A 12,559-nucleotide genomic window follows, 5' to 3' on the forward strand; every position below is an offset into this window, starting at 1 on the left:
CAAAGTGAAACCATGTCCACGGTTTTGGGGTTGGGCAGCCACCTTTCACTACAGATGTCGGTCGTTGGAGGTTGGGCAGCCTGGTAAAACAGGACAGGCGGAACTAACATCAGACTTTAATTCCCAGAAGAGTACAAGTGCATCTGAACACACAGTGCACCAAACACTCCTTACGATGGGCCTCGCAGACGATAACCAATGAATGTGCCAATGTTAACACCACGACATCGGTAACCACGATTGAAATGGGCACATGACCATCGGCACAGGACATTGGCGCAGTGGCAGAGCGTTGCATGGTCTGGTGAATCTCGATACGTTCTTCATCATGCCATGGAGGGATGGGGGGGTGGGGCGAATCTGCCGTCTTCCAGGGGAACAGCTCCTTGCCACCTGTACTGCACAACGGACACAAACTGGCGGAGGCTCCATTATGCTCCAGGGAACATTCACATGGGCATCCACGGGTGCCGTAGAGAATGTGCAAGGCACCATGAGGTTCATGGAGTATCGTACAAAGGTTGCAGACCACGTGCATCCCTTCATGATGATCATGTTCCCCAACGGCAGTGGCAGTTTTCAACAAGATATTGCGCCTTGTCACAAGGTCAGGAATGTGATGAAGTGGTTCGATGAGCACAGTGACGAGTTCCAATTGATGTGTTGTCCCCCTAACTCTCCAGATCTGAACCCGATGGAACACATGAGAGATTTGATTGAACGTGGCGACACAGTTCACCGTCCACCCTCCCCCGCCCCACCAACCCCGTAATTTACGGGAATTAGGTGACTCGTGTGTGCAGATGTGGTGCCAGCTCCCTCCAGCGACCTACCAAGGCGTCAATGCTTCCTTGACACGACGCGTCGCGGCTGTTACCCGTGCCAAAGGTGGACATACTGGCTAACTGGATGTTCTGGCTGATCAGTGTAAGTCTGAAGCAGTGGTCAAGGATAAAAGGTCTCAATGAACCGACTCGTAAATGTACGTTTCGAGTCTGCAGGAAAGTTCTAGTGCTGTGAAATAGATGCTCAGGATTGTACCCGTTACAAGACAGCAGAAGTCTGGAATTGTAATTGTGAGTCATTGGTGTAACAGAGTGGTTATGAGTGTCGGAAGAAACTAGGTAAATGGAAATTCGTAAGGGAATCATTCTACAGTTATACCAAGAGGGTACTTCTTTACGTCATTAATTATTCATCTCATGGTCTGCCTTCCAGTTGTTTTGTGAGTTAAAAGCGCACCAGGGTCATTAACATAGCGTATCGTGTGTAATGGAGTGGGAACTGTGCAGCTTGTAAGAAAAAGAAACAAAATTAATGAGTGATCTTTTGAATCGTTAGACACGATCGAGCTGTCTGCAAATTGAATGCTCGTAAGTAGACTGCACGTCATTGGGAGACAATGTTCCACTTCTGAAATTGAAATAATAAGTCCACTGAGTAATTAAGGGAATACTAAACTGTGAATGTTGCAGAGTTACATGGCCCGACCACAGGGCGCTGTAAATTTTTAACGGTGTCTGCAGCTCTCGGCCTCTGTCAGAGATAAAAGGAAAACAAGTACTGCTGCCTCACTGTGTTTTTGTAGCCCACTTCTGGGACACGACATTAAAGCAGCTCACTTCCGAGGTACGAAATTAAAGCTCGTTTGTCTCTTGGGGGATATTTTTGTTGACGATATAATCGGGTCGCTCCGAATATTATTTATTAATTTGTACTTGCTCGCTAATATTTAAGCAGTAAATTCGTGTACATTCCATTTTCGGCTTCTGCCCAGATTGTACCTTAAAGAAATGCAGTGGTAGTGATGTCCAATTGTGTGTTGTGTGTGTGTTTTTTATCTACTTGTCCTCCAGACTGTGTGCTCTATTTAACCATCTAAAACATATGTTTACAACGTAGCTGAGCTGTGGGCATCAGTCTTCTGACTGGTTTGATGCAGCCCGCCACGAATTCTTCTTCTGTGCCAACCTCTTCATCTCAGAGTAGCACTTGCAACCCACGTCCTTAATTATTTGGTGGATGTATTCCAGTCTCGTCTTCCTCTACAGTTTTTGCCCTCTACAGTTCCCCCGAGTACCACGGAAGTCATTTCTTCATGTCTTAACAGATGTACTATCATCCTCTCCCTTCTCCTTATCAGCGTTTTCCACATATTCCTTTCCTCTCCGATTCTGCACACAACCTCCTCATTCCTTACCTTATCAGTCCACCTAATTTTTAACATTCGACTGTAGCACTGCATCTCAGAATACAGACATAAGAACTCAAGCCGTCATCATTTTGCTCGCCATAAATTCATAAAAAATTGATTGAAAAGTAAATGTGACAGTATTGATTTATCAATTCACACCATTACCAAAATTGCATCACAAGCAAGAAATAAATACGAAAAACATATGCCATTAAAATCTATAAATTTTTTCCAATGCTCTTAGGTGCATTAACAACCACTTCCTAAAGATGAATGTCTTCGGTAAACAAAAGACAGGAAGCTGATTGAGGAGTGTAGTGTCCCATAGTCAACAATGTCTTCAAAACGTCGAACCTTATACACTCAAATTTGGGACCCGGAAACAAGATGTGGTTCACATCAAATTTGAATCAGAACCACACTCACACGAAGGAGAATTGTAAGTGTTGATTCGATGTAGACGGAGAGGAAAAGAGGTGTGATTGAAGCTTAGTCGTGTGATGGTGGATATCGTTAATTGGTATCAATGTGTCCCCTAAACCAGGGCTTTTCAGAAATTGGAGATTCTATCACCGCATAACAACTATCTTTCGTTTGTTGGGACACGTTCCACATCTCTAGCCATTGCCATTTTGCACGGCTCTTGGCCTCATGTAAGTAGTCTGTAAACGGCAATTTCAAATTAATAACAATGTCTATGGAGGCAGCTTGCTTCGCTAGATACGCCAATTTCTTCATTATAGCGGATATCAGCGTTGGAATGCACCTGCAACAAATGGATGGTCTGCCGCTCCGTATAACGTGAACATAATCTAAAACGACATCCGGTATATGAAGTCTGGTTGCTTCATTCCATCTCCATGGAGAATGATTTTAAGGACGCTCTTGGAGACAGACACAAATAATGTATGTGATGTGATTCTTCAATTTCTCCTCGCGTGATCTTACCAGCCGACAAGGGCAACACAACTGGGATCTTAACTCATCGGAATTACATTGAGAAAATGCGGGGCTTGATAGAAGACAGCGCATATCGGAAGATCAACACTGATCCCAGCAAGAGAGTGGAGAGGAAGACCATGGCTTCTCAGGGAATCCGGATTACCAGATGATGTTGTGAAGGAGCTACGGTAGGACAGGGAGCATGTGTTCCACTGAGACTTTACGATACACAAAGGCGAAATGCCTTTACGCAATGTCAGCAACATTGGCGCTCCGACGTACTCACTTGCAAAATACCTGAAGGATATGCTTAGCACGTACGTCCGAAAATGTAAACATCACATTCGCAACTCAGTGCATTTTGTCAGGCGTCTTAACTACTTCAGACTTCGTGATTCGGACATCCTTGTGAGTTTCGATTTTGTCTCTCTGTTCACGAGGGTGCCTTTGCAGGAATCCTTGAAAGTATTGGTCTGAAATTTGACACAGAGACGACCAAATATTTTTACACACTTCCTGACGTCCACATACTTTCTCTTCGACGGTGGATACTACAAGCAGACGGAAGTAGTAGCCATGGGGAGTCCACTTTCACCAGTCGTCGCCAACTTGTTCATGGAACATTTCGAGGAGGAAGCCCTGGATTCAGCACAATGGAAACCTACCTGTTTCTTCCGTTATGTTGACGACACCTTTGTTATATTGCAACATGGTGGAAACAAGCTGAATGGTTTCCTCACTCATCTCAATTCCATACACCAGAACATCAAGTTTACCATCGAAGTCGAAGTGGATGAAGTGCTCCCCTTTCTGGATGTCCTGGTGAAAAGAAGAGCAGACGGCACACTGGGCCACAGCGTGTACCGTAAGAAGACGCACACCGAACTTTGCTTACATGCAAACAGCTGCCACCACCCAGCGGAGAGAAACGGCGTCCTCAAAACATTGGTTCACAGGGCGTGTACCCTGACTGGCAATGAGAGCCTCAACCAAGAATTTGAAGATCTGAGGTCGGTTTTCCGGAAAAGCGGTTGCAAAGCTCTACGTCCACATCGACTGTACAACCGGAGAGGTAACTCAGCAGGATGGGAGCACAGCATTTATTCTGTCCTGTTGCGCTTTATCGAGAAAGATAGGTCGAATCCATAGAAACATCAAGTGAGGACTGTCTTCCGCCCAGCAATTAAGACACAGGCACCGCTTGGTAATGTAAAGGACGATCTAGGATTACGGAAATCCGGAGTCTACCAGATCCCCTGCGAATGTGGCTTGACTTACATAGGTCAGACGGTACACACTATCGGAGAACGTCGCCAAGAACATCAACGGCACACCAAAACTGCAGCAGCCTAACACGTCGACGGTTGCTGAACATTGGATCTCGGAATTACACAGAAATAATTACGATCAGACGAAGGTTCTGACACAAACGTCCAAATACTGGGACTGTCTCATTAAAGAATCTATCGAGATTCGAGTACGGGAGCCGCTGATCAATCAGATATCGGTTGCATCCTTAGTAAGGCCTGAGAACGCGCTATGAATCTGATTAATAGGAAAAAGAAGACATCCCACCACAAACTGGCTCCGAGAACAGCAGAGCTACTAAGAAGACGCCTCTGGGCGCGGACTGCGAACGGAACGGACGCTGGACTCTCCGGGCCTGGGCGCGGACCGCGTTGGGAACACCTGAAGGGGGGAAGGAGATAAAAACCCGGATCAAGCGCCTCGGCGGTCAGTTCGTCAGCATGCCTGATGATGGCAACGTGGTCGCTTGCCGAAATATTGTGCCCGTTGGTTAGTAACACCAGGCTCTTCACCACTGAACTCTTTCGTCACTATTAACCTATTTGATGAGGGAGTTGAAGTTACAAACCTAAGTGCCTCTAGAAATGCACTGTCTCCACCATAAAAAGTAAAGCACTTTTAGGAAGTTTTAAGGCTTTCCGGACAAAAAAGCTGAGCCAAAAATCATTACGACCACTGCCTTCCGCGAGGTTGAGTGACTCCTGGTGGTGTTGCTGGGATTTGGCAGAATAAGGAAAGAATGTAAGCGGAGGAGAGACGAATGGGCAGCCATTGTAGCGAAGATAGGGCAGAAAATGCGGAAATCCACTGATATAAGCGGTTTTGACAAAGGGAACACCGTTGTGGGGCTGCGGCTGGAAACGATAATTTCTGAAACGGTGAAGCTGGTGGCATCTTGGCGTACTACTGTCGTGAGAACCTATGGAAAGTGGTTGAAGGATAGTGAAGTAACGAGAAGGACGTATGCTGTTGAACGACCACGCCCCGCCACAGTACGTAGAGATCGAACGATCCCCTGCTGTGTAATGCAGGGTAGGCATCGATCTGTGGCAGATCTGACGACAGGGGCAGTGCTGGTGCAGTCACGAGTGTTTCGAAGCACACCGTTCAAAGGTAATTCTTGAACATGAAGCTCCACCTCACCTGACCCCTTCTTTAATCTAATATCACAGACTGCGGCTCAATATGAATAAACTACAAAACACACAAAGTTAGGGCCACAGGACAAGCTCACGTTACTGTAAAGTAGTCTTACTGCTTGGGAGCGTCCTATGATGGAGACTACATGAAGTCGTCCAGTTGTTGGTGCATCAGGGAGGAACGAGATTCAAAGCATCCGGCCATCCAGTTTTAAGTTTTCTGTCTATTCTCTAAATAGTGAGAAGGTTTCTTCTGGAAGGTACTGCCTTTTCTCGTCCCCATCCTTGACTATTGCGATCCGAACTTGGACTCCGTCTCTAATGAACTCGTCGATCACTGGATGTGAAATACTAATCGAACATCCTTTCTGCAGCTAAAGAGCTTGCTAGGCTGTTCCCGTTTGATTAGTGCGAAGCTTTCAAAAGCGCTGGTGAATTCCGCTTAAATAATGCGTTGGGCATTATTGGCAGGATAGTAACCGAATTCTTTGAATGTCCTTTGTACAGCAATCTGACTTCGTCCACGAAAAATTGTTGATATATTTATCTCCACCCGACTTCTCTCCTGCATCCGTGTTCCACAAGGATTCTGTATCACCTTATTAACTCTCCTTTTGGTTCAGGACTGCTCGGCTGTTTTGTGGACCCGTCTGATCGTGGGCTTTGGATGCTGCCGCCAACACGCTTCTGCATCCAATTGTCATTCAGACGATAGTTGAGGCCAGGTTCTCATTCAAACGAGGAAATAATAGGTACAGTTTGGATTTTTTTGAGACAGTGAAAAGGCATACAAAGAATCTGTTTAGGGTTATGATTGATCATACGTTGAATGTTATTTTAGATTTTCAATAGAAAAAAACAAAATTCCGCCCGTAATTATGGTTTGATCAATGGTCTGCGACTTTGAAGTACGCAGTGTGCGTGCAGTGTAGCCCTTCAGGGGTTATCTGAAATAAAAAATGAATAACATCAGTCGGTACTACATTAAATTTATGGGAGCTTATATCTAATCACAATGAAATAACCTTAAATTTAACGATATGGTGCTAATTCGAACTTTGAGTTCGAGTTTTGTTGTTTTTTTTCTTTTTTACTTTTTATGGCTTTACAAAAAGTAGTTAACACTAACAAATTTCACTTGTTATAGGTATAACCTCCAAAGAAAAGTGTTTACTTTTCGGGTGTCAAAGGTAGAGTTAATAGGTTGAACTGTTTCTACTTTATGCTGCAAGCAGTTTTGAAAAAACGTTTCTCGACAAAAACCTGTTTAAAATTTAGGGGAAACTTTTGTGTGTATTGTTAGTTCAATTTGCATAAAATACACGTTATTATATATTTTTGATAGCGCTGAACACAAACGTGATGTTGGATTTCCTAAATTCAAAACGCTAATTCAATATGCCGAACCAAAAATTATGTTTTGACCAAAATTTCACCAGAACAATTGCTTTCGTTACTTACGTTTAGTCTACGATTCGAGGACCGTATACCATTCCTTCCTCTAACTCGAATTATTCCTGCAGAGGAATTTTCTCTTTCTTCTTGGAGAGAAATGCCGATCTGGCTGAGCTGGATACGCTGCGTTCGGCAGCCGGAACACGTTGTTCGTCAGCTGTTTCGGCGAATAAGTTCGCATGCATACTGCAGTGTAAGTCATTTTGTCGATGCGCGCCACGGCACGACAAGTTTTCTACCTGGGTCGGGGGTATCCGGCTGAGAGCGTCTCACGGCGGCCGTGACACTGCTTCGACCAATGGGCTGCATAAATTTTTCTACAGATTAAAAAACCTTTACGTCTCCACATTTTAGACACATATACTTTCAAAAATGCAATAAAAATCGAATTTTCGTCATTTTTGAGTAAGAACGTGATCTCAATTCGCTGTTCCAAATGAAACGCTTTGGACAGAATAGACAGAGATGGGATGCATCTGGCTAGCTTGGCGCTAATTTCCAAGCAATCTTGTCCAAGAGTACACGCCTTGCGCAGACACGTAACTACGAAATAAAGCGGTGTGTAAATGATGGCATCGAGCGAGGTGGCGCAGTGCTTATCACGCTGGGCTCGCAGTCGGAAAGACGGTGGTTCAAGTCCCTGTCCGTCACTCAGGTTTAGGATTTCTGTGATTTTCCTAAATCGCACAGGCAGATGTCGGGATGGTTCCTTTGAAAGGGCACACCTGATACCCTTCCCTATCCCCTCCTGATCCGATCTTGTGCTCCATCTCTAATGACCACGTTGCTGTCGAGACGTTTAACTCTGATCTTGCTTTTTTTTGTTAATTATAATGGCACCATAATATCTCTTGATTATGGAACATAGATTAAGGATGAATTCACACCATATCACTTTTCTATTGAGTTTGTTGTCTTTTTCGTTTCTTTTTCTCCTTTTGCGTTGGCAATAACTTTAGTTCACATCATGTTGTAGCAAAACTTTTCAAATACTTCCATCCTCTTCCTACGCATTTTTTATTTTCGCTATTTCACTTCTCTCCTGTCTTCTATCTTCCATCGTCTTCTTCTTCTTCTTCTTCATCATCGTCTTCTTTGTCGTAGCCCGCTTTCCTAATCGGGGCCATCTATCCCACTGGTAGTCACCATCTTCACTAAGGCTTAGCTTTTTAGTATCTGTTTGAGTGTTCGTCAGCCATCTTGTTTGAGGCTCTCCTCTCCCTGTCCTGTTTCAACAAGGAAAAGCACTTTTCCACGACATAGTCATCATATCTTCGTGTTATGTGACTGTATCACCTCAGCCTGAATTTTGCGATTTTTTTCGTTTGTAGGGGGCACTTTAAAGATATCCCTTATGAATTCATTGTGCACTGCATCTTTCTGTGTTACTCCTCCTGCGCATCGTAACATGCGAATTTCTGTTGTATAGAACTTCTGATCATGAATCGTTTTTGATACCCATGCTTCATTCAATAGCGCTGGTCTTGCAGATATCTCATAAACTTTGTTTTTGGTCTTTATGGCCCTGAAAGTACAGGGTTATTACAAATGATTGAAGCGATTTCACAGCTCTACAATAACTTTACTATTTGAGATATTTTCTCAATGCTTTGCACACACATACAAAAACTCAAAAAGTTTTTTTAGGCATTCACAAATGTTCGATATGTGCCCCTTTAGTGATTCGGCAGACATCAAGCCGATAATCAAGTTCCTCCCACATTCGGCGCAGCATGTCCCCATCAATGAGTTCGAAAGCATCGTTGATGCGAGCTCGCAGTTCTGAACACGTTTCTTGGTAGAAGAGGTTTAAACACTGAATCTTTCACATAACCCCACAGAAAGAAATCGCACGGGGTTAAGTCGGGAGAGCGTGGAGGCCATGACATGAATTGCTGATCATGATCTCCACCACGACCGATCCATCGGTTTTCCCCTTACACAGGCATCCAGAAGCTTTAAACCGCGCATACCATCGCCGAATGGAGTTAGCAGTTGGTGGATCTTTGTTGAACTTCGTCCTGAAGTGTCGTTGCACTGTTATGACTGACTGATGTGAGTGCATTTCAAGCACGACATACGCTTTCTCGGTTCCTGTCGCCATTTTGTCTCACTGCTCTCTCGAGCGCTCTGGCGGCAGAAACCTGAAGTGCGGCTTCAGCCGAACAAAACTTTATGAGTTTTTCTACGTTTCTGTAGTGTGTCGTGACCATATGTCAATGAATGGAGCTATAGTGAATTTATGAAATCGCTTCAATCATTTGTAATAGCCCTGTACATACCACTAGTTCCAGCCAGATATTATTCTTTGAGTTATGCCTGATTCAAGTGATCCATCCTGTGGTGTTATCGATCCCAGGTACTTAAAATATTTTAACTTTTCGAAGTGTGACATTATCAAGCTTGATATCTCTGGATTTTGTGGCATCGGAGCTGAAATTACACATCATGAATTCTGTCTTTGTACTGCTGATGTGTACGTTCAGATATAATGTCTATATAATCAGTACAAAACAGATTTCACAGTGCTGGTTTCTGTTTCTTTGCAGATAAACAATTTATTACAACGTAAGGCAGTAAAGGACTTAAACGAGCAGGGGAGCGCAGTGGTTATCAAACTGGACTCGCATTCGGGAGGACGACGGCTCAAACTGTTTCCAGCCATCCTGATTTAGTTGTTCCGTGATTTCCCTAAATCGCTTAAGGCAAGTGCCGGGGTGGTTCCTTCGAAAGGGCACTGCCGCTTTCCTTCTCCATCCTTCCTTAATCAGAACTTGTGCTCCGTCCCTAATGACCTCGTTATCGACGGGACGTTAAACACTAATCTACTGCTTAGTGAGGGACTTAGGGCATTTCCCTGATGGATACCTACATTAACATGAAAGTTTTTTGATATTCCTGCAGAACGGTTGAGACTACTTTGAGAATTGTTGTCCTCGTCCACGATAATTTGAGTACAGTATTCGGGGACACGATGTGCCTCTAGAGCTTGGCATGTTATTATTCTTGGTACTCGGACAAACGCTTTTCCTAGGTCTGTAAAGACCAGCCAAACATTTTCCTTCTATTTTCCATGACTTCTCTTACAGACTATCAGAAGCGATACCCAAGGTAGGTCTTCGAAAGAGAGTGGACGACTTTATCTTCCAAACACGTCCTATTTCTGAATCTCTAATGACTTCGTGTCGATGTGTCTAACCGTTCTCTCTTCCATAGTTCGTACCAGATAAAGGAAAGACGTGCGGGGCCCCGCCAACTGTATACATTGCGACTGTATTTACTCCACTAGCGTGCGTGTCTGTTCCGCTACTTAAAATGGGCAGGTATAAAGTTTAAATTAACACCACGTTGACCATAAAATTTGGTGATGGTGTCAGTCTTTCGCTAAATTTTCAACCGCCAAAGTGACACGTTTCCCCGAACGATGCATGTCTTAAGCGGTCGGCACACGGACCATGCATTCGAACGTTGAGTGTGCCGAGTTTCTAACGCCATAGCGTCGAAAAAACACTTGGTAGTGTCTTTCAGAACGTGCAGAGCAATATATAACATGTCAGATATTCTGAATGTGCATCTGAAGGTAGACCGATGAGATGGAAGAACGGTACCTACGTCACATGTATGCCATCTGTCCTCACTTCTGCGTTTCTGAGCACCATTAAATGGTGAATTTCTTGAAAATTCGTCGTTAGTTGTATGATTTGTTGTAATAAAATGACGACATACTTTCATTATACGCAATTTTCACTAATTCTTTAACCACCAAATGTAACGTTTCCCGTTTCAAGGCAACGGAACATTGAGCATCTATTAAAACCGCGTTGTTCTTGGTACAATTTGCTATAACTAAGGTCAGTTAATAACATATCTGCGATTAAGGCTTTCAGGAGACGGAAAGATGCAAAATATGGTAGCAAATCATTCATGGTCGGTGTACTGTGACGAGAAGAGCTGCGGAATAGTACAGGGTGATTCAAAAAGAATACCACAACTTTAGGAATTTAAAACTCTGCAACGGCAAAAGGCAAAGCTAAGCACTATCTGTCGGCGAATTAAGGGAGCTATAAAGTTTCATTTAGTTGTACATTTGTTCGCTTGAGGCGCTGTTGACTAGGCGTCAGCGTCAGTTGATGCTAAGATGGCGACCGCTCAACAGAAAGCTTTTTGTGTTATTGAGTACGGCAGAAGTGAATCGACGACAGTTGTTCAGCGTGCATTTCGAACGAAGTATGGTGTTAAACCTCCTGATAGGTGGTGTATTAAACGTTGGTATAAACAGTTTACAGAGAATGGGTGTTTGTGCAAAGGGAAAAGTTCTGGACGGCCGAGAACGAGTGATGAAAATGTAGCACGCATCCAGCAAGCATTTGTTCGCAGCCCAGGAAAATCGACTCGCAGAGCTAGCAGAGAGCTGCAAATTCCACAATCAACTGTATGGAGAGTCCTACGAAAAAGGTTAGTTATGAAACCTGAACGTCAACCACCCGAGGCGATGGATCGGCCGCCAGGCAGCCCGTGACAGAGCACTTCATCACTGGCCTCCAAGAAGCCCTGATCTTACCTCCTGCAATTTTTTCTTATGGGGGTATGTTAAGGATATGGTGTTTCAGCCACCTCTCCCAGCCACCATTGATGCTTTGAAACGAGAAATAACAGCAGCTATCCAAACTGTTACGCCTGATATGCTACAGAGAGTGTGGAACGAGTTGGAGTATCGGGTTGATATTGCTCGTGTGTCTGGAGGGGGCCATATTGAACATCTCTGAACTTGTTTTTGAGTGAAAAAAAAACCTTTTTAAATACTCTTTGTAATGATGTATAACAGAAGGTTATATTATGTTTCTTTCATTAAATACACATTTTTAAAGTTGTGGTATTCTTTTTGAATCACCCTGTAAGATATGTGGTGATGTGCTGCTGGTTCGCGTCTCACTGGATCTCAAAATCTTTCTACTAACCTTCCCGCCTTCTCACAGGTTACGATGCCTTCTTATTACTTTAATAGAAGTGCACTCTCTAACATTCCATGTTACCTAAATACTAAAGCGTTCTTTCTGGGGAGTGAGCTTGTTCTGTTGGTTTCATCTACAAGACAACTTGCACTTCCCGGTTTTAAGCATTATATTTTACATGTTGTAAAGATTCTGCTACTGAATACGAACATTGATACTGAGCGGGGTGGCACAGCAGTTAGCACACTGGATTCAGATTCGGGAAGTCGGCGGTTCAATCCCGCATCCGGCCATGCAGATTTACGTTTTCCACGATTTCCCTAAATCGCTCCTGACAAATGCGGGGATGGTTCCTTTGAAAGGGCACGGCCGGCTTCCTTCCCCACCCTTGACACAATCCGAGCTGGTGTTCCGTCTGTAATGACGTCGATGTTAACGGGACGTGAAACTGGATCTTTTTTCACGAACAGTGATCAAGAAAGGACGACCTTGAGGTTCTCCTAAAAAGCGACAATGATGAAACTGTTTTGATCTTATGTGGAGAGCTATGGTAAATTTGTATCGACTAT

The sequence above is a fragment of the Schistocerca americana genome, chromosome 4 (genome assembly GCF_021461395.2).
Source record: "Schistocerca americana isolate TAMUIC-IGC-003095 chromosome 4, iqSchAmer2.1, whole genome shotgun sequence".
Classification (NCBI taxonomy): Eukaryota; Metazoa; Arthropoda; class Insecta; order Orthoptera; family Acrididae; genus Schistocerca; species Schistocerca americana.